General features: G+C 44.2%; 1 protein-coding gene and 1 long non-coding RNA gene across 2 annotated transcripts in view; one reads left to right on the forward strand and one right to left on the reverse strand.

Moving 5' to 3' along the window:
* Positions 1-18,728, forward strand: part of LOC310826334 — a 343,986-nt gene extending 325,258 nt beyond the window's left edge. Inside the window, exon 4 of the long non-coding RNA XR_014555761.1 lies at positions 18,321-18,728. This is a non-coding gene — a long non-coding RNA (uncharacterized lncRNA). The remainder of the gene's footprint in view (positions 1-18,320) is intronic.
* PDE3A (phosphodiesterase 3A) overlaps positions 1-26,863 on the reverse strand; it is a 279,326-nt gene that overhangs the window by 213,693 nt on the left and 38,770 nt on the right. The gene's annotated exons all lie outside the window — the stretch shown is intronic.

Below are 26,863 nucleotides of genomic sequence, written 5' to 3' on the forward strand. Positions count from 1 at the left end.
GGAAGGCATGAAAGCCTTATGCATGCGGCGGACCAGGTGGATATAAGGTTTTCTCCATCTCTTACAACACTGGAATTTGAGGGCTTCCAATGAGATTCAGGCAGACAAAAGCAAGTATTTCTTTATGCAACTACGGAATTCACTGCCACAATTGTCTGAAGCAAAAGGCACCTGAATGCTGGTTATAATTGTAATAATAATAATAATTTTATTATTTATAGCCCGCCCATCTGGCTGGGCTTTCCCAGCCACTCTGGGCGGCTTCCCAAAAAATATTAAAATACTATAATACATGAAGAATTAAAAGCTTCCCAAAACAGGGCTGCCTTCAGATGTCTTCTAAAAGTCTGGTAGTTGTTCTCTTTGACATCTGGTGGGAGGGTGTTCCACAGGGAGGGCGCCACTACCGAGAAGGCCCTCTGCCTGATTCCCTGTAACTTGGCTTCTTGTTGGCAGTTGTAAGTGAGGAGAATGCTTCCCAGAGAAATGTGCTTGGCTACTGTGTAAACAGAATACTGGACTGGATGGGCTGCTGGCATAATCCAGAAACACACTTTCTATATTCTTATGAGGGTGGGTAGCATGTAGAGAGTCGTCCAGAAGAGCCTTCCAAAACCTGAAGCCAGCACCGGTCTCGAAGCAAAATTAAGCTCCCCCACATCCTCCTTCCCTCCCTACAAGAACACCATCTGCTTGTCAAGAGCCAATGACACAGGAAACCCTACAGAAAGAAACCCAAGAGAGGATGTGGTTGCCTATCTGCGACAAGAAGATGCTCCTGATGCACAACCAAAAGATTACAATGACGAAGATGCGAGTGCTCGTGACGCAGCAAAACCCACCCTCCCTGCTATAGGATGTGTTTTTAACCTCACCTTTTCTTTTTCATCAATGTGGACACAGCTTTCAAAAGCAGGACTCTGTGCTTGAGGGAGGAAGAGAGACAGAAGCCACATCCATGCTACACATTTAAAGCAGTCTGAGGCCACTTTAACAGCCTAGGAATCCTGGGAACTGTAGTTTGTTAGAGATGCAGAAGAGTAGTTAAGAGATCCCTGTTCCCTTCACAGAACTACAGCTCCCAGAGTTCCTTGGGAACGGGGGTTGGTTGCTAAACCACTCTGGGAACTGTAGCTCTCGGCGAGGAACAGGGGTCTCCTAACACCTCTCAGCATCCTTAACAAACTACATTTCCCAGGATTCTTTGCAGGAAGCCATGATTATTTAAAGTGCTACGATGCTGCTTTATATGTCTGGTGTGGATACGGCCAGAGAGACATAACTTCAGCGCTTGGAGAGGTAAAGAAACAGCTTCTTTTCTCCTTTTCAAGAAGTTGTAATGTTACTGCATTACAACTGCATCATTGCCAGCCACTGTGCTAGACAATACCACTTCATATTCCTTTTTTTTGGGGGGGGGGTGCCACGTGACTGAATACACTCACATAAACACACATACACACATACAAGCTGCAAGAATTCTTGCCTAGCCTTCTTCATGCGCCAGTTCTGCAGGAGTGGTGAAATGATTTACACAGGGGACCATTCAGTCACAGCGACGCCTCCCCCTTCACCCACAGTCAGGTGGTACAGTCCAAGAACAATTGTACCACTTCTACTGTTTATAGAAACTAAGACTCAGAAACCCGACAATCCCCAATTCACTTATTTTAGATGCCGTTGTTTTCTGGCTCTTTCCATTATGCACTTGAAAGTCCCAAACAAAATGCATCTTCATCATCTTCATCATCTTCATCATCACCAACATAAAAAAAAATCCTCCTACATCATCCCTGCAATGGGATGCACTTTGGACATCTGCAATGGTGAATATGCTCAAATAAAAATGTGTTTTATGGAAGAGTTTAAAGGAAGGAGGTTGGCTGCTGATGATGATTTTGATTTTTTAAAAAAAAAGAATGTCCCCACTTTCTGGTATTCCGTTGTTTTCCCCCCTGACAGGTACCTAAAATTGCCAGCTATTCACAGCCCATTCCCATTTAGGGAGCTCAAAAGATAATCAGTAGGCAACTTATGAAGGGCAAAGGTTGTTCATAACTGACTGTGAAAGCAGACGTGTGCGTCACAAGCAGCGGCATTCAAGGGCTGCCTTTTGATTCCAACGTTTGCGTTTGTGAAACATGGGCTTCTGAGGGCAGCAAAGAGCTGCAAGAAGTATACTTAAATATGAATGAAAGAGGGGTTTTTTTAAAAGAAAAAAAAGGGGGGGAGAAAAGACTAAGGCTGCCAAGCTAATGCACACTTCGTCTGGGAGAAAGAGCCATAGCCTGGTGAAATTTACTTCTGAGGAAATCTGCATAGTAAGTTGTTTTGAAATCACCACTTGATCCATCTGAACAGAGAGAGATGAATTAAAAAAGCAAATGTTATTAGGACCATAGAAAGCTGCCCAATAGGCAATGAGGCCTCTGGCAAGTCCAAGCTAGTGGCAAACTGGATCTAGGGACGGGGGAGAAATTTAGGTCAATTCACACATACAAGCGCAAACTTATTTAAGTGACACTTTCGGAAAGAATTCGCAAACAGAAACACACCAGTCTGTTGAAATCCACACTCCTCTGAATTTTGCAGTGCAGTTCACCAGCCAAGGAATATGCACAAAAAAGCATGTACCAGGATGTGCATTATATTGCAGAAAAATATATCCTTGCAAAAATGTGTATATTAGGGGGAAACAGCATACAAATACTGTATGCACAGGTAGAAATTTATACTAAAATGGTATGAATTTTGATTAGGATTTTTCTTTTTTAAAAAAATTAAAAACTGACATGGAAATGTGAAGGAGTGAACTTAAGGGGGGGGGGGGAACTGACCCAAACCAAAACTGGCAAGTTTATCCATCCCTACCTAGGATAAAGGAGCCTTCCATCATTGCCCTAGAGCCCTACTGAAAGACAAAGGCCTTGCAGAGCATTATGCCTGGGCATCTGAGGGCAAGAGTGCTTTGACAATCAATTCCTCTTTTCGAGAAACTCTGAGCACTGTAGCTCTATGAAGGGAACAGGGTTTCTTAACAACTTTCAGAGCCCTTTGCAAACAGCACTTTGGGGAAAGCCATGATTATGAAAGGGGCGTCACAGTACTTTTAATGTACAGGGTGAGGCCCGTGCCAGAGCAGAACCTTGCAGAAGCACCCTTCCCCGGGGTCAAGAGGGAGGAGAGATTTGTCGCTGGGGCGATGCATGAGCCTGCGTTTCTCTTGCAACAGTTTGACATCGGGAAAGCTGGGGAGGAGAGCTCACAGCAGCAAGGCCTGCCCTGCAGGCGGGCAGGGACGAGGGCCAGGCGTCCGCCACGCCAGACATCATTAGTCAGTGCTCTGCTGCTGCCTTCTGCAAGGGGTGCCAAGCCAAAGAGGTATTACGCTTCAGTGCATTATCCTGTTCTTAAAATTCTAGGCCTCCTACTGCTCCCATCCCTGCTCCTTGGATGAGTAGGCCAGAGGCTTCTCTCATTACTGTCCTCTCCCTCCGTTTAACACATCCTATGCCTGTCACCGTCTGCAAACGCATGGGTGTTAAAACCGCCGAGGCATACTGCCCTCTGCTCTGTCTCTGGCTGCAACCCTCCGATCCCGGCCATCTGTTGCCAAGCAAACGAGATTGATGGCCAGAGTCTTTGGGCGCATGGCTAAGTGCCACTTATTGGCATAAAGTGGTGCCTTGTTGTTACTATTATTATTATCGTTTTTAATTCCTCCAATGCAGAAAATGGCAATGAGGTTTAACAAGGTTTGCTAATCAGCGTGCCCTCTGATTAACCTGCAATCCCAAGGCACCTCGCTATTCGGAGGAAATTGACATCAACCGTAATCATTTAATGTTTCCTGCCTACAAACATGTAGCCGCTTCCCCCTCCCCGTTCCCCTCCCTTCACCGGAGTTAAATGCAGACAGGAAGACAGATACGAAGCAGATCTTGGGCAGCTGAAATATTCGCCCCATTGCCACCTGGGATGCAAGGAAGCCCAAATATTCACTGTTGCAGAGAACAAAGTGTTTGGGTGAGAGTGCAGCTGGGGTAGGAGGGCAGTATTAATATTTCTGGTCAAAACTTCCAGGATCCTAGCACCGCATGTGTGTGTGCAATTAAGAGGAGTTGCATGTAGGAAGGAAAACCGCAAAGGCCTACGTAGCAGGTGCGTCGCCAGGATTGTTGAGGTTGAACTTGTGCAGTGCTTTGAACGCTGCTAAATTTCAGCATTAATAATGTAGTAGCAAAACACTCCACTAATTCTCTCTCACACATACGCACAACCTTTGCTTTTTTTAAAAAAAGAAGCTAATTCCATTAAAGCCTTTCAAAGGTGATTGTTTAAAAAAGAATGCTCAGCTCAACGTGAAATACAGGGCAAGGTTTTATCTGGCTTTAAGAGCCTCCTTTGGAGCACAGCACTGATTCAATGATGCAGTACATCAACGGGCCTCAGGACCGAATTAGAAAATAAACCCTGCAACAGCACCACAGGGCACTGAAGCACACACACACAAGCATATTCCTATTTTCCTCTAGTGGTGTGGCCGAGCCAAACATTAAATGGTACATTCTTCCGGGCTGTAACAAAAGGAGTTGGCATTTACTTTGTTCAGCTGGAAACTGTTTATGCTTTCATTAAGGTAGAAGAGGTAGGAGTGCAATGTAATGATGTGCGTGTGTGGGGTTTTTTTTTGGGGGGGGGGTGATTTTTAAAGCAGGCTCCAGTTTTACCAGCACAGCATTCCAAGCTATGACTATTAAGCAGCAGCGTGCAGCCAGTGGCAGGAGCATGCACGCCTCTGATTATTGTCCAAAGCCATGCACAAACACGCGGTTTGTAGGGAAAATTAATTTTTCACTTAAAATCCAATTAGAGAAACGGAGACTGATCCGTTAATTAAAATGGGGGGAAATGGAAAAGGGCATCACGACAATTGCCGCATGAAATGGAATGCAGACGTCGCCGTGCCGGGTGTCGAGAAGTCGGCGGATTGAGCAGGACGCAAGGATGCATGCGCCAGCCCTTACGCGATACTTTGCATTTAACGCGTGGGTGGGAGAAGATAACTGGCCGGTAGGGACACAGGAAGCTGCCTTATTCAGAGCCAGCCCATTGGTCCATCTAACTAAGTATCGTCAACACTGACTGGCAGCGGTTTTTAAGGGTTCGAGAGGCAGGTCTCTCCCAGCTGGGGGATTGAACCTGGGATCTTTGGAATGCAAAGCAGACGCATCAAATTATAGCCCTTCGCCCTTGGGACATGTTTGTCCCAGTTTGGACAGCAGGTGGCTCTGGGCATGAGCTAATGTGATATGGGGAAGCCATGGCTCAGATCTCACCTATGAACTTGCCAGGCTGCCATTTCCACACATCCCACCCCATACATACATACACACACCTGTAATACGAGGGTGGAAATGAACACCTCTGTATGTCGCCATACAGGTGACTCAGATAATTAATGCAAAATGCTTTGGACATGCAAAAAGGGCAACATCAACACTGATGATCATGGAGGTTGCGCAGCTCACAACGAATGAAACGCTAGCGGTGTTGTAAGACAGACAGAACACACACAAACAAGAGATGGGCTTCTTTTTATGCCTTCGCGCCACCAGGTGCCAATTCGGCCTCCCATCATCTGTTCCGAATCCAAGTCTCCTCAGTCTATGATGCTCTTACCCAAGTCACTTGATATCCTTGGCATCTCTGGCTCCAAACAAAACCCTTTGCACCACTGCTCCCCATTCCCAGGATAGCCCCCAAACCTTCCAGCAGAAAAGCTGGATGAGAAATCAACAAATCTGTAGAAGCCGAAACCGAAAACTCACGATTCCCCTTTGCCCTGGAAGGACAAGAATGCCTTACAAAGTTATGCAGAAATAGATCACACTCCCACTCACCCCGCTTAAGAAACAAAAACCTAAATTTGTCGCATTTCCCATCACGAGCCATACCGACATGCATATTAACACTGAGCCACTTCCTGGCCTGTCCTTGACTGATAGGTGACGACAATTTTATTTACAACCGTTTTTCCAAACTACAAATTATGCTGCTAAGTCATTCTTAGACAATTTTAATTACATTATTATTTTGCAAGTCACTCCATCGTCTTTTTAAACAGGTAGGGGATTAAAATAAGTTGCATACATGCAGGTGCGTATACTGTATATAGGGTTGGGTGCAGACCTAATCATACTGAAGAGTCCATGAACCTCAACCACCTTACGATGGCTAGGACTAACGTAAACCCCAGAACTTGTCTTACCTCCCGAATCCCAGAAGCCCTCTTCATCCTTTCCCCTTTTTATAGCACATACTATTTTAGACACTCCTTAAAATATAGCCATTGTTCTTCTTGCTTTAACTGGTATAATTGTTCCAACCCTCTGCCACATGCAGTGACACACATTTGCATGTCCAACTCTCTATCCATTTCTGATTAAAATATATTTATTTATTTGCAAGTGATTTACTGGATGGGGTTTGTTAATTTCAACATTTGCCGTGATGGTGCACAAGGCTGCAAATGACCGGCAATTCAACTTTTGAACAAGGCCATCAGATTAAGTTGATGAAACTTATTTTAAAAAAAAAATTAAAAGTTCAGAGTTTACGTGTAATCTTGTGAGTGCAGTGAAGAGTCATTGAAAATGCTGGGGGCAAGGAGAGAAGAAGAAAAGGCTTTTTTATTAGCCGGTGGGAAGTCCATAGAGGTGATGGTGGACGAGTATCAGCAGAGAGACGGCGTTGCAAAACAGGCGCCTTAACAGATAAGGTCCTGCCAAAAGCAAAGGGAGAAATGCAGCAACTTAAAGCAGCAACCGTTGTGGGGATGGGGAAAAGAAAAATCCATGTTTAGTCAAGCGAAGCTAAGGAAAACGGACAGGGCAGAACATGCTGCTGCAGAGTGGAGTGCTTGCCATAACGCGGTCACAGGGCTGCTCCAGCTAAGTCACGTAGCCCAATTTTCTTTCCACTAAGCCCTGCAATTCGACACACACACACACACACAGTGCAATAGGCGGCAATCAAGGCCACGACAACACACAGAGTGGCAAGTTAGCCTTTGGGCAAACTGTTAAATGGACAAGGCTTTTCTCATTGTGGCCTCCAGCAACACATCGAATGAGGAAGACCTGATGGCATCGTGTGATCCAGCTCCATTGCACAGCGCCAGCTGGCAGCATGAAACACACTTAAAGCAATGGCATTTTTCTCTGCACCACACATCCTACAGGAAAGAGTGGAAGGGTTTTGGGAGCTCCCAGGCCCCTGGTCAGCAACAGCTTTTTCTGGAAGCCTGAGAAGGAAGTAAAAGGAGCATAAGGATGAGGGGGGAATTTAACTCAGTTCTTGTTTAAAGGCGAAACTACCTAATTCACACTTTCTGGAACAATAAGAGAACAGAGACATAGTCATCTTTGGAAATTTGCACTTCTTCAAATTTTGCAGTGCAGTTCTCAAGTGAAGTAATGTGCGTTCAAAAAATGTGCATACTGGGGTAAAATCTGCATGAAAATGCATATATTTGTGAAAGCGGCATACAAAACTGCATTGCATTAGGGAAAATTCCTTCGCAAAAATGTGAATATTGGGCACAACGGCACACAAAGATTAGGCGAAATTAGCACTACTAAAGTACTGGTGAATTTTCAGGAGGGATTTGTTCTCACACATTCGCAAACCGATGTGAAATCGTGGAGAACTGAACGCAAGGCTGGGAAAAAGACAAAGTGAGAGGGACTGAAATTGACTAATTCGCCCGCCACCTTAACAACCACCCACCGAAGTAGCAGTAGGCCCTTTCCTCACACATTTCCCCTCAGTTTTGGAAACTGAAAGGCCACACAGAGCTTTTGGAGGGGGGGGCGAGGCAGGGAAAGAACACACTTTCTGTGAAGACAGCCCCAGGTCAGATCCTTGGAATCTGAATGTAAAGAAAGGGGTAGACTCACCAAAGTCTGGAGAGATAACTGTCAGTGAGCTACATGCCTTCATTCATGCTATGTGTAGAATATTGAAAATAATATTTATCCAAATAAGCATCATGCATTGCATAGATGTTCTTTCTATTCAGCTCCAGGAATTAGCTCCTTATTACCACTGTATGAACTGCATCTGCTTTCAAGGCAGTCCCTTGACGAATTTTCCAGGCCCTTCCTCCAAGAAATCCTACCAGCTCATTGTTTATAGAAACATCACATAAATAAATACTATTACAGATGCAGACATACACACACACCAGCAGGAACCACTAACAGCATGTTCCTACAAACTCAAGTAAGTTATGCTTGGAATTATTGCCTTAAAATGGTGTTAAGGATTTGGGAGGGGATCTCCCTCCCCCTCAACTCTAGAAATTAATAAATGGTTGGATTTTTATTATTTGGGATGTGAATGAAGAAATACCAGCTGCAGAGGAATTTCTGAGCTAGCCTATGCAAAACAGCTTGGCCAAGCTAGGGCTATACAGGGCCATTGAGAGACATTGGCAATGAAAGAGAACTGCCCCCCTTGCCCTGAGGTGTGAATAGAGACGAGATTTGGGAGGTTGCCAGGGTAACTGGGAGTAAGATGAGAGGAAGAGAGTCCTGAGCAAGGGTTGCTGGGAAGAAGGACTACACTGCTGTGCAGGACAAGTCCCTTTTGAAATGACCATGCTGTAAGATCTGGTCTCCCTCCATGCAGACTGAAAGTGTAAACAGGTGAATAAACCCTATTTCTTAAAGCTACGAAAGGCTCTACATTGGCTCAGTTCTCCAAAGGACCACAGACCCTGGGGGGTAAGTGCATGGAACCCCATGGGATTTTGCCACAGCTCAGCACAGAGAGGGAGAGGATCCCAAATTTTATTAACAATAGGATCTCTCTCTCTCTCTCTCTCTCTCTCACACACACACACACACACACACATACACACACACACACACACACACACACACGCATAAAAGCATCTTCCTGGGTTGGATGGGCTGCCTTCAACCCCAATGATGCTTTGTTGTTGTTTAGTCGTTTAGTTGTGCCTGACTCTTCATGACCCCATGGACCAGAGTACGCCAGGCACTCCTGTCTTCCACTGCCTCCCACAGTTTGGTCAAACTCATGCTGGTAGCTGCGAGAACACTGTCTAACCATCTCGTCCTCTGTCGTCCCCTTCTCCTTGTGCCCTCAATCTTTCCCAACATCAGGGTCTTTTCCAGGAAGTCTTCTCTTCCCATGAGGTGGCCAAAGTATTGGAGCCTCAGCTTCAGGATCTGTCCTCCCAGTGGGCACTCAGTGCTGATTTCATTCAGAATGGAGAGGTTTGATCTTCTTGCAGTCCATGGGATGCTCAAGTGTCTCCTTCAGCACCATTATTCAAAAGCGTCGACGATCAGCCTTCTTTATGGTCCAGCTCTCACTTCCACACATCACTACTGGGAAAACCATAGCTTTAACTATATGGACCTTTGTTGGCAAGGTGATGTCTCTGCTTTTTAAGATGCTGTCTAGGTTTGTCATTGCTTTTCTCCCAAGAAGCAGGAGTCTTTTAATTTTGTGACTGCTGTCACCATCTGCAGTGATCATGGGGCCCAAGAAAGGAAAATCTCTCACTGCCTCCATTTCTTCCCCTTCTATTTACCAGGAGGTGATAGGACCAGTTGCCATGATCTTCGTTTTTTTGATGTTGAGCTTCAGACCATATTTTGTGCTCTCCTCTTTCACCCTCATTAAGAGGTTCTGTAATTCCTCCTCACTTTCTGCCATCAAAGTTGTGTCATCTGCCTGTCTGAGGTTGTTGATATTTCTTCCAGCAATCTTAATTCCGGCTTGGGATTCATCCAGTCCAGGCTTTCACATGATGAATTCTGCATATAAGTTAAATAAGCAGGGAGGCAATATACACCCTTGTCGTACTCCTTTCTAAATTTGGAACCAATCAGTTGTTCCCGTCATGTTTATGAACACGCAAGTTCTCTCCCTGATCATGCACCACTTCCTCTTCCCACCTTGCCCCATTTGGAACAGGGAAAGAACACGAAAGGGGCACGCTTGTCCTTGACGAGTGCCGGCTAGAACATACAGTTGTCATTTATCTTAATTAGATGGAAGGTAAACGAGAAGTCCCTCAGAAAGAAGCAGATGGGACACTTATCAGCACGCACATTCCGTCCCAGCTGGCAACTGTTAAGTGCAGAGACGTATAGGTTCTGTTCACACCCGTCATAACGCACCAGCGGGTTGGTGGTTTGTTTGTTTTTTAAGAAATAAAAAATGCTGAGCACTGCTGAAGGCAGTATTGATCACATACACAGAGGCAAGGATCTCTTTGGCATCAAGCAGCCTGACCCCCGCCTAGAAAAAGGAGTAGATGATGTGTAATGGCTTTAAGGGTTGCTTGTGCATAAGTTACCGCCTCTGCGGGCTAGTTTGCCTGGTTAAGCCGTTTTCCTCTGGACAGCCCTCTACTCCGTGGCTGTTCAGTCGCTGGCAGAATCCGTCAGTGGGCGTTTCTTGAACCTCTTCCAGCAAAGAGGTTCTTTGACGCCAAGTCGCCGCCTACTTTCCCTGCATGAAAGTCTTCTGCGCAGGGTGGGTGTAGGCAGCGGAGGACTTGTGCTCTCCTCGCCGGTCTCCTGCGAAGAGTCCTGGAGCCTCATCTCCGCTTCCCCGATCAGCCCCCCTCTATCCCTGGTGTAGCGCTGATTATCTTCCCCAGCCGGGGACCTCCCTCTCTCCCTGCTTGGCCCCTCTCCAGCATCACTGCTGAGTCTCGCCTCCTCTGCTAGCTGCGATGGCAGTTCCCTGACATGATGGCTTCAAACCCTAAATCAAGACACTAGATGTCTACTTGACAAGACTGGAGTCCCCAAGGCAGACCCCATGGGCACCACAACTTCCTTTTGACATCTCATGGTGCTTTTGCTAGACCCCTGCCCCATTATTATTATTATTATTATTATTATTATTACTACTACTAGTAGTAGTAGTAGCATTTTAAAAACAAGACATGAGAAGAGTTGTACCCGAGTGTTGCTTGGGAGGGGATTGTTTGCTGGGTAGCATTTCCTACTCTCCTTTTTACTGTTTTTATTGGTGAGCTAGGTAATTTTGACAATTTGGAGGGAAGAGTTATGAGCATCAGAGGTGCCAGCTTGAATAAAATATTGGGGGGGGGGCAGGTAAGCATCACTGCACATAACTGATCACAAGATGTGGCACATGAACAACATTTGAATGGCAATGTCCATCAACTTGGGGGAGGGTCCCCTCAAATATTTTATTGCGGGGGGGGGGAAGAAATGATACCTCTATACAGTGGTACCTCGGGTTAAGTACTTAATTCATTCCGAAGGTCTGTATTTAACCTGGAACTGTTCTTAACCTGAAGCACCACTGTGCCGCTGGAGCACGATTTCTGTTCTCATCCTGAAGCAAAGTTCTTAACCTGAAGCACTATTTCTGGGTTAGTGGAGTCTGTAACCTGAAGCATATGTAACCCGAGATACCACTGTATTATTTTTAAAAATCAAAGCAGTTTACAACAATTATATCTATATATAAGAAAGCCACACACAAAATTAAAAATCAGACCATCAACTACCTGTTGTGGAAAGATCTGTTCTTACTTGGAATCCCTGTGATCAGACCACAAACGTGGTCATTCCTCACCTGCCTCCAGAAAGCTTTGCATCAACTAATGAAGCTGCAATCCTCCTCCTTTTGAATAGAGCTATTATAAGCCTGTGAAGAGGATTTAATTAAATCAGTTTCACTTTCCTGCCAAACTGTACCTGCGCGTTTGCCAGTGGGATGCTGTAAGTTATTTCCTCCCACTCTCAACTTTTTCTTCCTTCTTCCTTTTCCCCCCTAAGCTACCACTTCTGTGAAGTTAAGCAAACTCGTCACATGGGTTTCTGGTTGCATGCATACGGTGCATTACTACGTGGCCTTCCCATTAAAAAATAAATTCGAGAAACAAGCAGAATGAAGGCCTCATCACTCAGGAGTTTTCTCCCTGGGACACCAATTATTTCATCCACAAAAATATATCTTAAAAAAAACCCTGGATACTAAAAATAAGCAAACAAACAAATGGGAGCATCCTCCATCTTCTTTCCCAAGCTGTGTTTAGTAACGCAGAAAAAGCTGGACAACTTTTTAAGTCAAAGATTCCTAAAGCTCACGGCCGCTTTTGGGTCACCAAAAAGGAAGGTGACATATGTCTCCAAAACGAAACAAGAAAACAGAGAACAGAGGGGAACAGAGATGTGCATAAAATTTGCACATGCTAATTAGATCCATTGTTTGTAGTAATAACAGCACTGAATAGAAATCCAGAGTGTGCCCATATTCTCAAGGGTAATGTGTGGTGATTTCTCACCCCATTTTCTCCTTAAAGCAAGTTGTTGTTGGATGTTCTCATGACGTAGTCATAGAATTTCAGGGTGGTCTGGCAGAAAAGAGTGTAGCAGCTCAGCCTGGCCCAGAAGGTACGGAGCTGCTCCAAAGGTATTGGGAGAAAGGCCTTCCAATACTTTAATAATAATAATAATAATAATAATAATAATAATTTATTTATACCCCACCCATCTGGCTGGATTTCTCCAGCCACTCTGGCCGGCTTCCAACAAAATATTAAAATACAATAGTCTATTAAACGTTAAAAGCTTCCCTAAACAGGGCTGCCTTCAGATGTCTTCTAAAAGTCTGGTAGTTGTTCTTCTCTTTGACATCTGGTGGGAGTGCGTTCCGCAGGGCGGGTGCCACTACCGAGAAGGCCCTCTGCCCGGTTCCCTGTAATTTGGCTTCTCGCAGCAAGGGAACCGCCAGAAGGCCCTCAGCGCTGGACCTCAGTGTCCAGGCAGAATGATGGGGGTGGAGACGCTTTACCTGCTCTGCCTTCTTCGCTGGACCATCTGAATATCCAGGAATATCAATGGAATATGAGCCATTTCATTCAGTTCCCCTTGAGAGCTTTTTCCCAAAGAGGACTGCTCTCTGATCACACTCGGTAGTACAGGAAATGAAGTATTCAGTATGTGGAATGGTTTTAGAGCAGGGAAACTTTTTCATCCCGAGGGCCGCATTCTCTTCTGAGTAACCTTCCAAGGGCCACATTCAAGTAGAGGGCGGAGACAAAGGCAAAAGAAGCTGAAGCACTGAGCACACCTTTGTACAGTCAACTAGTTTCTAAATACACCCCTTTCTGTTCTCCAGCTATGAAAGCACTCGCATATCCTCCAACATTTCTCCAATGAAAACAGGGACATCCTATTCCATAACAACAACAACACTCCATCCATCTGACAAGGTTGCCCCACTATGGGCGACTTCCAACATATGTGAAAGCATAATAAAACAATAAATCTTTAAAAACTTCCCTATGCAGGGCTGCCTTCAGGTGTCTTCTAAAGGTTGTATAGTTACTTATCTCCTTGGCTCAGGGGTCGTGTAACTCCATATCCTCCAGCATTTCTCCGATGAAAACAGGGGCGTCCTATCAAATCAGAAACCAGGATGGCTTCTGTAAATCCAGGACTGTCCCTGGAAAAAAAACAGGGACACTTGGAGGGTCTGCGACAGTGACGTGTGGCCAAAGGTGCAGACATACAGCTACAAATTCAATCTAAAAATCTATACCACTAAAAGCAGCAAAGCCCAAGTTGCACAGTGTATGCCTGGCTACAGGTGTAGATGTGGCACCCGCAACAGCTTCTCTCATTTTGCAAATGTGCCCAGAGGCCCCCCAAAGGGTTGCTGACCCCTGTGTTACACCACTGGCTGAAGACTCAGCTGCTGTTTCATCCAGGACGTTACAGGAAAGGATTTTTTGCACACTGTGTAGCTATTTCTCTCCTCGTGGCCATAAACAGCTGGATAAGAGTGTCATTTTCAAAGGCAGTGTGCTCTGTCTCTCCTTACTCAATGGATAGACATTACTTTTTCCCCCTGGCCCAGGGACAAAGCAGAGAACAGCAGTGGTAGCTTCATCCCCACAGAGCTGGCCATGCAAATCATGCAGAATGGAGCTCTTTGTATAACAGACATTTATTTTCTAGAGTTTTGGTTTCTTTTCTGCCAAGTCTTCCCTAATAACCATTTGAGGCATGTTTATGGCTATCAAATGGAAGACTCAGATCAGCTGCTGTTCACCATTACACATTTTCTGGCCTGATCCTTGGTGATTTGCGGAGTCTTATTTCAGAGGCTTCCCCCCTTCTGCAGTCACAGTTCCATGTGGGGTCTCCTTCTCCTCCAGATGTCTTCCTGCCAAGCGTTCTGCCCTGTGCAAGAAGGCATCTGGAGGAGAAGGAGACCCCACAAGGGTCCAATGGAAAGGTCTACAGTTTAGTGCATGGCTTCACCTCATAGGGCCAAAGTGATCAGACCACACTGAAAAAGTGGGTGCTCATGACTACTTTAGTGCCTCAAAATAATAATAATAATAATAATAATAATAATAATAATAATAATAATAATAATAAATTATTTATACCCTGCCAATCAGGCTGGGTTTCCCCCACCACTCTGGGCAGCTTCCAACAAAAGATGTTTTAATGTATTTTTAAACATCAGTCATTAAAAACTTCCCTAAACAGGGCTGCCTTCAGATGTCTTCTGAAAGTCAGATAGTTGTTTATAGTGGTACCTCGGGTTACATACACTTCAGGTTACAGACTCTGCTAACCCAGAAATAGCACCTCGGGTTAAGAACTTTGCTTCAGGATGAGAACAGAAATCGGGCTCTGGCGGCGCAGCAGCAGCAGCAGGAGGCCCCATTAGCTAAAGTGGTGCTTCAGGTTAAGAACAGTTTCAGGTTAAGAATGGACCTCCGGAACGAATTAAGTACTTAACTCGAGGTACCACTGTATTTTGTTGACCAGGCAATAGCAGAAGAACAGGCCTTGAGCACAATACGTTATCTGTTGCTAACCTGCGTCCCAATTTGGGATGGGGAGAAATTTGTCTCAGTTCTCATTTAAAGGCACTCGGATGTAATGTGCATTTTCCAAAACAATTTGAAAACCGAAACGCAGGCGTCCTTCAAAACCCGCACTTCTCCATACTGCTCTCCAGCCAAATAATGTCATGTATACTAGGGCAGAGTTTGCATATAAATGCATACTACATTGGTGACAACAAGATACAAGAATGTATTATATTGCAGGGAAACTGCAAAAATATGCAAATGGGGGGGAGAAATTGTGCTAAAATATAAGTAAAATTTCATGAGCTTTTTAAGAATAAAAATCCAGAAGCCGATGTGGAAATACAAGGGAGCAAATCCGAGGTTGGAAAAATAAGAAACCAATTGGCAATGTAAATTCTTTGAAATGACTGAATTAGCAAAAATGACTGCAACAATCTAATCAGAATCTCAAACAGGAATGGAAATGTGTAGAAGAATACATGACCAAAAGATGCTCCAACAAGAATTTATTGATATGTATGGACTGATTTCACAAAGCTAAGTTAAGCTAAGCAGATATATAAGACTGAATGTTTAATTATTAAGATACAAAGTTACAATCTCAATAATAAAGTTACAAAATAATAACAAGGAAGTCACGCACGGGTGGAGGAAAGACACAGGGCAAGAAATAAGAAATGGATAAATGTTGTTACAGGATGAAATGTGAAAATGTGAATTTACGAATATAATGTATCAATCTGTAAAGATTTCATATATGTATTGCAACATTAATAATAAATAAATTAAGGGAGGGGGGAAGGAAAAATAAGAAACCGAATTTGACAGATCTGTCCAGCCCTATTCAACAATCAAACCCACAAGAAACCCTAAGAAAGCAACAGTTATTTCCCTCTGCTTGGGATGCCTCCTGTATTTACTTGCTGTAAGAGAAACCCAGGAAGATAAAGAGAGAGGGTATGCAAATGATCTTCCAACGACCCGTTCCTCTGAGCTGCTATACCAGCAAATCAAGCAGCGACGGAACACCACACATCTTTGAACTGGGCTGAGCATTACACGGCTCTCGCTGCCAAACATGACGGGAAAATCCCAGGGGCCTTTTTGCACGGGTACCTAGTAATTTCATGCTGGGGCCTAGGAATATTTTCTGAGCTCTAGCCAGGCCCAGGAATTTGATGCCTACTTGCCTGGGAAAATGAGATATATATTATTTTTTTTCCAGTCCAGCTACCAAACTTTTAAACACTGATCCTCATTAATGAAGTCTTCCTAGGCTGTATAGGTGGCTTTGGAGTGGGGGACACAAAAAAACAGAGGAACTTTTACATAAGGTTGAAACAGCAAAGAGTGTGCTGGACAGAAGAAGAGTGTGGAGTTTGGAAAAAAAATCAATAGCAGTGGGCAGGGGAGAAAATCGTATGAAACTGTTTCAGCACAACACAACTTTGTTTAAAAATGATTTGCATGCTTATATTGAAATCAGTATTACAAATTATTCTGTTACTGGAGGAAATGTCCTGGAAATGTTAAAACGAGGGTGAATTCATGGTACTTTGATTCCCATATTTAATACAAAAAAGGAAGAAAAGGTTTTCTGCTTCCTAGCACACGTGGAATTTAAGGCCTTTTTAAAGGAAGGGCTGTTGCTCAGTGGTAGAGGATGTGATTTGCAAGCAAAAGGTCTCATGTGTAATTGCTGGCAGCTCCAGCAAGGAGGACTCTGAGAGACTCCCTGTCTGAAATTGTGGAGAGCTGCTGCCAGTCAGAGCAGACAGTACTGAAGTAGATGGACAAAAGATGTGACTCAGTACAGTGGTACCTCGGGTTAAGTACTTAATTCGTTCCGGAGCTCCGTTCTTAACCTGAAACTGTTCTTAACCTGAACCACCACTTTAGCTAATGGGGCCTCCTGCTGCCGTTGCGCCGCCAGAGCACAATTTCTGTTCTCATCCTGAAGCAAAGTTCTTAACCTGAGGTACTATTTCTGGGTTAGCAGAGTCTGTAACCTGAAGCGTCTGTAACCTGAAGAGTATGTAACCCAAGGTACCACAGTATAAGGAAACTTCCTAAGTTCCCAAACCACTGCTTATACTAACCAATTGAACCAGTTCGCACATAACGGCAAACCAAACAATTGCTTACCACGAATGAGCAAGCGTGATGAAACATTCATCTAGAGAGGAACATTCAGACACTTCTCTCATTCCCTGGCCTTGCTGTGCTACCCAGAACAAAACAAAGGTTTGGCTTAGCACTACCCAGGCTGTTGCTTTATCTCACTTCCAAGTAACCAAAGCTTGTTCTTGTTTGGTGAAGAGAAAACCACAAGCCAATTTCTCCACAGTGCTAAGCAAACCTATAGCTTAGACCCTCTGGCTTTCAGCAGTGGTAGGTTGAAGCATATATCAGCTGACCCATTTTCATTGTGGCATGGCTTGAGTTCAAGCCATAATAATAATAATAATAAGTTTTATTTATACCCCGCCCTCCCCAGCCATGCTGTAAAGGAAAGAGCCAAGCAGGGCTGCTGATCAGCTGACTAGTTCTGACTTCAACTGATAATTTCAGCAAGGGCTGGCGGTGCCACAGAGTTCCCCACAGGGATGTCCACAACACAGCCGAGCCCAGCGGACTTACTGTCACTTTCAGCAGCAACAGCAAGCCTCCCTTGCCAAGGAATAATCAGGAGCACACATCAAGGCTCCAGATGGTTCACTGACAGCCACATCTCAACTTGCCCAAAACCTGACACCATGTATGTAGCGCATGGTTTGAGGGACAAGGCCTTGGTGGCCCATATTGGTACCCATGCCTGGCCAAATTAAGCCTATGGGACTGAAGTTTCCTCACGCCTGCTACAGACCATCACCAAGTCAGTGTTAGAAACTCAGATATGTGGAAGAATGGGGAAATCCCAATGAAAGAACAGCGGCAAGAAAAATTGATGAGCTATGTGGAATTGGCCAAATTGACATACAAACTGTGTGATACGGACAATCGTGACTTCAAGGAAGAATGGGAACTTTTTACAAATTACCTAAAAAGACAACAAAATGATCTGTACTCCTTGGCAAGTTTTGAATAAGCATCCACAAATTTATTAGTTGAACATTTGATAGATAAGGAACATTTGATAGATAAGGAACATTTGATAAGGTACAATTTTATAACATGCAGAGAACAAAATGTGTAAAGAAATCAGAGAGGGGAGCTGAGGGAAGTCCTTGGTGGAGGGGAGAGGGAGGGATGGTGGGGGGAGGGGGAAAATAATGTAATTGATTATTTGGACTGACAATTTCCTTTGTTGAAATTGTTTAATAAAAATATTTTTTTTAAAAAAAAAATCCTCAGATATGTAAGCTAGGCACCAAATAAACCCCTTAAACCAGGGTTACAGTCGCCGAAATGGAATGCTTTGTTGCCACTTGGGAGCAGAGATAGTTCAAAAGTCGTATTTTTCAATACAGTGGTGCCTCGCAAGACGAAATTAATCCGTTCCGTGAGGCTCTTCGTATAGCGGTTTTTTCGTCTTGCGAAGCAAGCCCATTGACAGCTTAGCGGATTAGTGCTATTAGCGGTTTAGCGGCTTTTAGCGGCTTATCAGCTTAGCGGATCAGCTGATAAGCGGCTTAGCTGCTTAGAAAAAGGGGGGAGGGGGAAAAACCCGCAGGAAGTCGCAAGACATTTTCGTCTTGCGAAGCAAGCCCATAGGGAAATTCGTTTTGCGAAGCGCCTCCAAAACGGAAAACCCTTTCGTCTAGCGGGTTTTCCGTCTTGCGAGGCGTTCGTCTTGCGGGGCACCACTGTATGACTTTTTGGTTTCTGAAATTCATTCTGATTGTGCACCGACAGAATTCTACAGGATGTTTTGTTAAGTGTGTGGAAACAGGCAAGATCCCCAGGCATCAGGTGCCATCCTAGCGCCCAGGCATCCTCACTTGGTCGAGAGTGGCCAATAGCCAGGAGCAAAATGTGCCTTGTGCCTGGCAAATTTTGAATGCTGCTAGCCCTATCCAAAGGAGGAGCTGCAGAAGCCAAGAAGAACTTCTTTACACCAACAAGACAAAGCTATCCAAGTGCTTCCTGACTCTTAGACAGCCTTCCAGACCAATACTTCCCTGCTCTTCCTGGCTACAGGAACATGCTCCTCTGCTGCCTTTGCTTAACACCACTTAAAAGCAACAGATTTTAGCTTGACATAGCATCTGTGAATATACTTCAGTCTGTATTGCACGCAGATCTCCCCCAAAACAGGAATGGAGAATGCTGGCAGCTTCAAACAAGGTTGGACTCCAATCAGCCTCAACAGCATGATCAATGGTCAAAGCTGGATGGGAGCTGGAGATTCCCCATCCTTGTCTTAACGTGCTGAGTTAAAGCATCAAAAACATTTCTTCTTTTTCTAAGGTCAGCTGCACATGGCCACTAACCACCCATTAGGTTTAGCAAGACCCTGGAATTTGTAGACACTAGACAATAATCCGCTAGCAATCCCCATGCAGAATAAACACAGCAGATACTACAGCAGTCCAAGCTGAAAACCAATAGAAACTGCATCCATCCTTAATAATATGTGTAACCTTCTTAAGCTAGGGTTATGAGCATATTTTTGCATATACTTTACTTCTAGGTAAGAAGAGGGTGATGTCGTGCATGTAACCGGCTTCTAGAGGCGGAGAAAAAAGGAAGGTCTTGTTTCCTAGAATCCTAGAGTCTGCTAGGATTCTAGAATGTAATGGCATTTTTTTTATGCTTTCAGGCTACCAGCAGAACAGACAGACTCCTGCTGAAGTGTAGTGTCACTTCTCAGATTCCACATAGCACACTGCTGAGATAAATGTCAAACTTCTTGAGGAGTTGTCAGGTACTTGAAACTGTCAAACATTTCGCCAGAATATTGTCATCTTGCAAACAGGCAAAACGGCAGTGTTTATCCAAGTCTGCACTCATCCAATAATAGGGAGTATATGAAGCCAACACTTTTGAAAAGAGCAGAGTAGGGGGGTTGGGATTATTAATCCATTGGTCTCCTTTCACCCCAATCTCTCAAAAATAAGGGCAGGGATAGTCTGGCCATGGTGGTTCGTGCATTGGTAACCTCAAGATTTGATTACTGGGCTTCAGGGTTCTACTTCAGTCTCATCCAAAAGCTCCAGTTGGTGCAAAACTTTGCAGCAAGACTGTTGTTGGGGGCCAACGACCGCCAGCACAGAATTCCAGTGATCAGAAGCTTGAAGCGGCTGCTCGTATGCTACTATGAGACTAGGGCCCTTCAGGATTTAACCTCCTTCCGCCGGGCCTGTAAGACAGAGCTATTCTGCCTGGCCTTTGATTTGAATTCAGCCTGATCTTTTATTTTCCTTCTCTTCCTTCCCTCTCCCCTTTTATGAAGATCACCCGCCCTGAGACCCCACAGCTAATTCTCCCCTGGCCTCCTCACTGGCCCAAGTAGGACCAATTCAGCCAGCTAGCCCTGGGGATTATCTAATTGATTTTTGAATTTTATTGTTATTCATGTTTTTGTACTGTGTTTTGTGCTGCTTTTATAATTAAGTGTTTTAAATTTGTTGTTAGCTGCCCTGAGCCCGGCTTTTGAACCAGACCAGGTTCAAGGTTCTGGAATTAATCTTCAAGGCCCTTAACAACTTGGCTTACATCCATGCCCAATAACAGGGTTAGCGGCCCCCCATGGCCCTGATGAACAGCTTAGACCCACCAGCAGCCATGCCTTCAATATTGTGGACCCAATTTTATGGAACTAGCTTGCAATTAAGGTCAAGCATGCCCCATCCCTACTGAACCCTTCTTCTTTTCTTTTCCAGTAGGCATTTTAACTGAGTTCTGATGGTCCTAGAGGTTCAAAACCCCACAGGGGAGCGTGGTCCTAGCAGTGTTTGAAATCTCCCAGGCACCAGGCGCATTTTGCAACTGGTGAAGGTTCAATCGCAACCACATTGGGATCTCTGGGTGCCAGGTTGACGACTGACATCTCTACCTGACAGGCCCCTTCAGCTTCCTTAAGCAGAAGAGCATATTTACTGCATTAATATCCCACCTTCTTCTCCAGGACCACATGGTTCAGCCCCCTCCTCAGTTAACCACTACAATGACCCTGTGAGTTAGGTTAAGAGACTATGGCTGACTCCAAGGTCACCCATGACTGAGTGGGAATCTGAACCCAGATCTTCCAGGTCCTAGCCTGACACTCTAACCCACAGCTTTTCAAACTGTGTGTCGCCACCCATTAGTATGTCGGTTGCAGGGTGTAGGTGTGTCATGCAAATGCTCCCTGTGCTCCTCCCAGGGCTGGAAAGGGGTTAGTTTAACCTCTAGCTTGCTAATAAAACTGAATTACACTGGTACCTCAGGTAAAGTACTTAATTCGTTCTGGAGGTCCGTTCTTAACCTGAAACTATTCTTAACCTGGGGTACCACTTTAGCTAATGGGGCCTCCCACTGCCATCGTGCCACCACCGCTCAATTTCTGTTCTCAACCTGAAGCAAAGTTCTTAACCCGAGGTACTATTTCTGGGTTAGTGGAGTCTGTAACCTGAAGTTCTGTAACCTGAAGCGTCTGTAACCTGAGGTACCACTATACTGTGTCACAAAATGATGCGTGACTAAAAAGTGTGTCACCAACATGAAAAGTTTGGAAAGCTCTGCTCTAACCACGACACCACAATGGCTTGCAAGAGAACTTCTGCTATGGACAGCAATATAAATTAAGTAGGTAAATAAATATGGGGAAAGCAAAGTCATTTAGAGATCTGAAATGTTTTCCTTTTCCTTGAAGCTTGAATTTGTTTTATTCTGGATTGTTTTAGTTGATGTTTTAATGTGTTGTAAACGACTTTGATATTTTTTCTTTAAAAATATCTAGTGGTATAGAAATGAAATTATTATTATTATTATAATTTCATTGGGGAGAAACGGTGCCTATATTCTCTTGTGGCAGCCATAACCTAGGTTTAGGGTGCCATTTAGCGATTAACTTACATACCGGAGTTTCTAACACTGGTCCTCAGTCAATCACGAAGGCTGTGCATACATCATACATGATACTATAGTTCGTTAAGGGTTCTGGGAATTGTAGTTCTGGGGGAGTATATTATAGTTCCCAGGATTTCGCAAGAGTGCTTTAAATGTATGGTGTGTACACAGTCACAGACAGCCACACAAAAGATGGCCCAAATCTAGCAAGCTTTTGTTATTTTTACTGTGGAAACATAGTCCATGAAGCCTTTGCACTGAAAGGAAAGAAAGGGAAAACAATGTGCAATGGGAATGTATGCATGTGAGCAAGAAACAGGAAGAAACCGCACTGTTCTTTTTAAAAGTCAGCTGACTTCGTCCGTAAGTAGCTAAGACCTTTGTTTTGCTAGACATCAAAATACGGCAGAGAACAGATCCTAGTCTCAAAAAAACAGGAGTAGCCTGTTTATTCAAATGTGGCAAGGTGGGGGGTGAGGGCTCGAAAGCCAAAGAGAGCCAGTTCATGTGTGTGTCTGCAGGCCTGACTTTTATTAATGCAATATTTCTGCTAACAGCCTCCTCTATGTAAGGCATCTGCAAAAACTTTGTATTGTTAACTTAATAGTGAAAATCTAATACAGGTTCTATTTGAAATTTCCCATTAAGCTGACGTCAATAGAGGGCCGAGAATCAGATTGTTATGACCCAGACCATGAAACAGACATTCAAAGTCAGATGGTTTAAATTTAACCATCACACAGCAGTGAGAGTGTTGCACCACTTTATCGGGTTTTTCTAGATGCTGCCAAGGTACATTTGGCACAAAAGGGGATTGGGGAGGGTATTAAAAATTGTACTTTTGCGGGGAGGGGTCAGGGGAGAAGAAAGTCACATGAGAAGAGGAAGGATTGGAAATACAGTTAAGTCTGCCTGTCAAACAAGCAGATAAGGATGGCAGAGTTGCACCACTGCCTTAGTTACTTTATTTACAACAAGCGCTTGGAATTATTTGTGTGCTGTACAGCAAGGTTTAAACAGATAATTCCACGCCTGCAGACTCACACTCTAAATTTGGTTATCATTGGACAAGTGCTTTTGCAGAAGCTGGAAACCCTAAGGCACTCTCTCCAGCAAAGTCGTGATAATGTTTCTGCCTCACTTTATACAAATGTACATTTTTCTCTTCTAGGTGTAAATTATCGGAGGGCAAGGTAGGGAGATTGTCCCTGAAAGTTTCCAGAGTGTTTCCGCTTGAATGGAGGAACACAGAAATGTGCGATATTTAGAGTCAAACCCTTGGCCCACCCCGTTCAACGTTCCCCAACCCAGTGCCTTCCAGATGTTGTTGGACATGGGCATCCAACAATATCTGTAGGAAATTGGGTAGGAGAAGGTTGTTCTGGTGCAGCTTCGTCCACACTGATTGGCAGACTAGGAGGACTTTCCCAGTGGTACCTAGGCATGCTAGGGATCAAACCTGTTGCCTTCTGCGTGGCCTCTCCGTGGAGATGCAGAGGAAGGCACCAATTGGCCTGCGCCCATAACATCATGAACAAAACTCCTCCCATTTTTGTTAAATTGAAAAAAAGAATCAAAAGATAACATGAAGGATGCTGTACACAGAGAGAAAATTTATGAGCCACTACATGGAGAGAGACGAGAACTCATCCAGCATTCAAATTTAGGGTATCTAAGTTTGCAGTCCCACTTGCAAAGCCAGGCAACTCTCAATTTAGATGAAGCTGTTGCAACTTCTCTTGAAATTCGATGTCCATCTCCATCCTTAACTTTACTTCCCCATAACCGATAAAAGTCACCTTGACAGCTCTACAGGGGTGGGGTTTTGGAAAATGGAAGGGTGCCCCAGTTAGAGCAAAAAGGACCAGAATTCTTCACTAGACTCAGCTGAGGGTTGGTTGAATCAAGCAGCAAGTTTTTCCTTAGCTTAGATCATTGACACTAAAGATTGTGTATGTGTGTAGTTTTAATGCATGAACCAAAACAACTACAGCAAGTCCACAAATTATGCACACTTTACTTCTGCAAATTCAGCTTCATGTGTTAGGCAAAAAACCTTTTTTAAAAGGGGGTGAACTTCCAGGAAAAAAGACATCTGCAATCCCACCTGCCACTGAACCCAATTTCAGTGGTTCTTGAACAGCTCCATTTTTGAACATTTCGGCTCCCGAATGCCAAAAACCCAGAAGTAAATGTTCTGGTTTTCAAACCTTTTTCAGAAGCTGAATGTCCAACGCAGCTTCCGCTTGAGTGCAGGAAGCTCTTGCAACCAATCGGAAGCTGTGCCTCAGTTGTCTAACGTTTTAGAAGCCGAACGGGCTTCCGGAACAGATTACATTCGACAACCGAAGTTTGACTGTACACAGTTTTGGCTTTAGGTGTGATGCCCAGAATCCCCTGCATAAACTGTGGGTTTCCACATCAGAGTCCCTGCTCCAGAATCCAGTATGTTTCCTCACCGAACTGAAGAAGATTTCTGCATGACTCATTTAGCAGCACACACTCACACAGTGGATTTGATTTCTTAAGAAACCAAAACTTTGTTGTAGTAGAATCCAAGAGTCAAGCAGAGTTTCGGCTCAGACCTTGAGAGATTTGAAGATTATGCACCTAGTGAAAACAGAAGCACGGGGTGTCCATTGGAAGTAACTTCACTTACAGCTTTTTGCTAGACTGATCTAGTGGAAATTTCAATTACAATAACCTGAAGTAATTAAGTGGACCGGGAACGACTTTTGCCCCCGGGGAAGGGATAAAAGAATAATACTTCCTTGAATGAACGGGAACGAATCCAATGCTGGCACAAGTCTGCAGGACTGGGCGTCGTAATATTGAAGTCTCACGCAAGCAGTGAGGCTCGTTGCTAAGAAAGGCGAACAAGATAAGAAAGGATAGAGACTTTTCCTTAATACCTTGAGTTATTAAATCAAGTAAGGAGAAGACAGAGATATTCACTTGGAAGTGCAGGGTTTGGGCGAATGGGGAGGGAAGAATAGCTAACTCACTACTTTAACTAAAAAGTCTGCACAGATGTCTACTTGTCCAACAACTGTTATTTAGTTTCCCAAAGATTTGCATCTTTGCTGCCCACTGGTAAAATCAGTTCATTTTATTTATTCATTTATTTTTGCTTGATTGTAAGCTCTCAGGGACGGACTCTTTCAAAACTGGAAAGATACCTATTGCATATAAAAACACAAATAGCAGTCCCCCCACTACACACAAAAACCTCATCTTACTGTCTAGCTAAAAGTCATGCTTCCTGCCATTTGAATCCTTGTTCCTTTAATTCAGAAAAGCAAGGAGCAGAAATAAGATCCTGATATGTCAACCATGATATCTTTTTTAAAAAAAACGCCACTGAGACAGGGAGCAGTTGCATTTTACAGAGAGAGAGAGAGAGAGAGAGAGAGAGAGAGAGAGAGAGAGTGTTACAGTGTTCCAATATGCTCATTGTTAGGCAATCAGTTCTGCTACCACCAAATAAACCCTCACCGGCCTTTTCTCCAAAACCACGGGAGAGGCAAGTTATGAATGGACTCTTACGACTGGTTCACAAACAAACGTGTACCAGATTCAACCTAATTTTATGCATCTTTGCTCAGAAGTAACGCCGAAAAAGTTCAGTGCAACTGACTTAAAAGGTAAAGGTAAAGATACCCCTGCCCGTACGGGCCAGTCTTGACAGACTCTGGGGTTGTGCGCCCATCTCACTCAAGAGGCCAGGGGCCAGCGCTGTCCGGAGACACTTCCGGGTCACGTGGCCAGCGTGACAAAGCTGTATCTGGCGAGCCAGAGCCGCACACGGAAACGCCGTTTACCTTCCCGCTGGTAAGCGGTCCCTATTTATCTACTTGCACCCGGAGGTGCTTTCGAACTGCTAGGTTGGCAGGCGCTGGGACCGAGCAGCGGGAGCGCACCCCGCCGCAGGGATTCGAACCGCCGACCTTTCGATCGGTAAGTCCTAGGCGCTGAGGCTTTAACCCACAGCGCCACCTGCGTCCCTGCAACTGACTTCCAAGTACACAAAAAACTACAGCCTTGGTTTCCTTGCACTTTTATGATGAGCAGCTGAATCTGTAAATTGCCCCTGCCCTGAACTATTATACATATAAACTTTTGTAATGTTGTTGTTGTTGTTTGTACACTGCCTAGATATGTTTTACATTGCAAGTGGATTATAGTTTAAAAGAAATAAATAACAAATGCACCGTCAAAAGGACATCTTACTCACAAAATTCATCAGCATATTTTGTGTGAATTTTCCCATACAAACTTCAATGCACTTTCATTTAACATACGAATGTCTGCAAACAAATTTTTACTAACATAACACTGACATAGGTATTTTTATATACACTTTATCATCAGGATAATGCTTTTTTTTTTTTTGTACATATTACTTGTCTCGAGAAATGCACTGCAAAAATCTGCTATACCCCAGTTGACATATTGCTTGGGGAAATGTGAATCGGGTATGTTTGCCTTCAAATGTGAACAGAATCAAATTTCTCCCTCTGCCCCTAAGTCACAGTGCTCTCCTGATCCCTTTCTAAGAATTCCCTTCTTCCCTGAGAGCACATGCAAAATTGATTTTAAAATCAGTCAGCAAAACCAAACACCTAAAGTTAGCTGCAAAATGCAAATAACAGCAACTCCATTTGCTTGTGGGAGGGAGTTCAGGAGACCAAATCAATGTATCAGCAGCCTAGTGGATGCATCTGAAGGAGCTCAACAAGACTAAAGTAACACCTCTCGTTTATTTATTTTCAAAGGACAAAGGAATCCACTTGAATCCAAGCTGGTTTCATGAAGCTATTGGAACACCCATTAGAAGAGCTGGTTTCTCAAAAGCAGCCCATCCCGCAAAGACTGGCATGGATAAAACAGAACACAAAGCAGGACTGCAGAAGGTTTTGTGGTTTGTTTGCGTTTAATGGTGCCAACTGA

The sequence above is a fragment of the Podarcis gaigeae genome (assembly GCF_964106915.1).
Source record: "Podarcis gaigeae genome assembly, chromosome: 10".
Lineage (NCBI taxonomy): Eukaryota > Metazoa > Chordata > Lepidosauria > Squamata > Lacertidae > Podarcis > Podarcis gaigeae.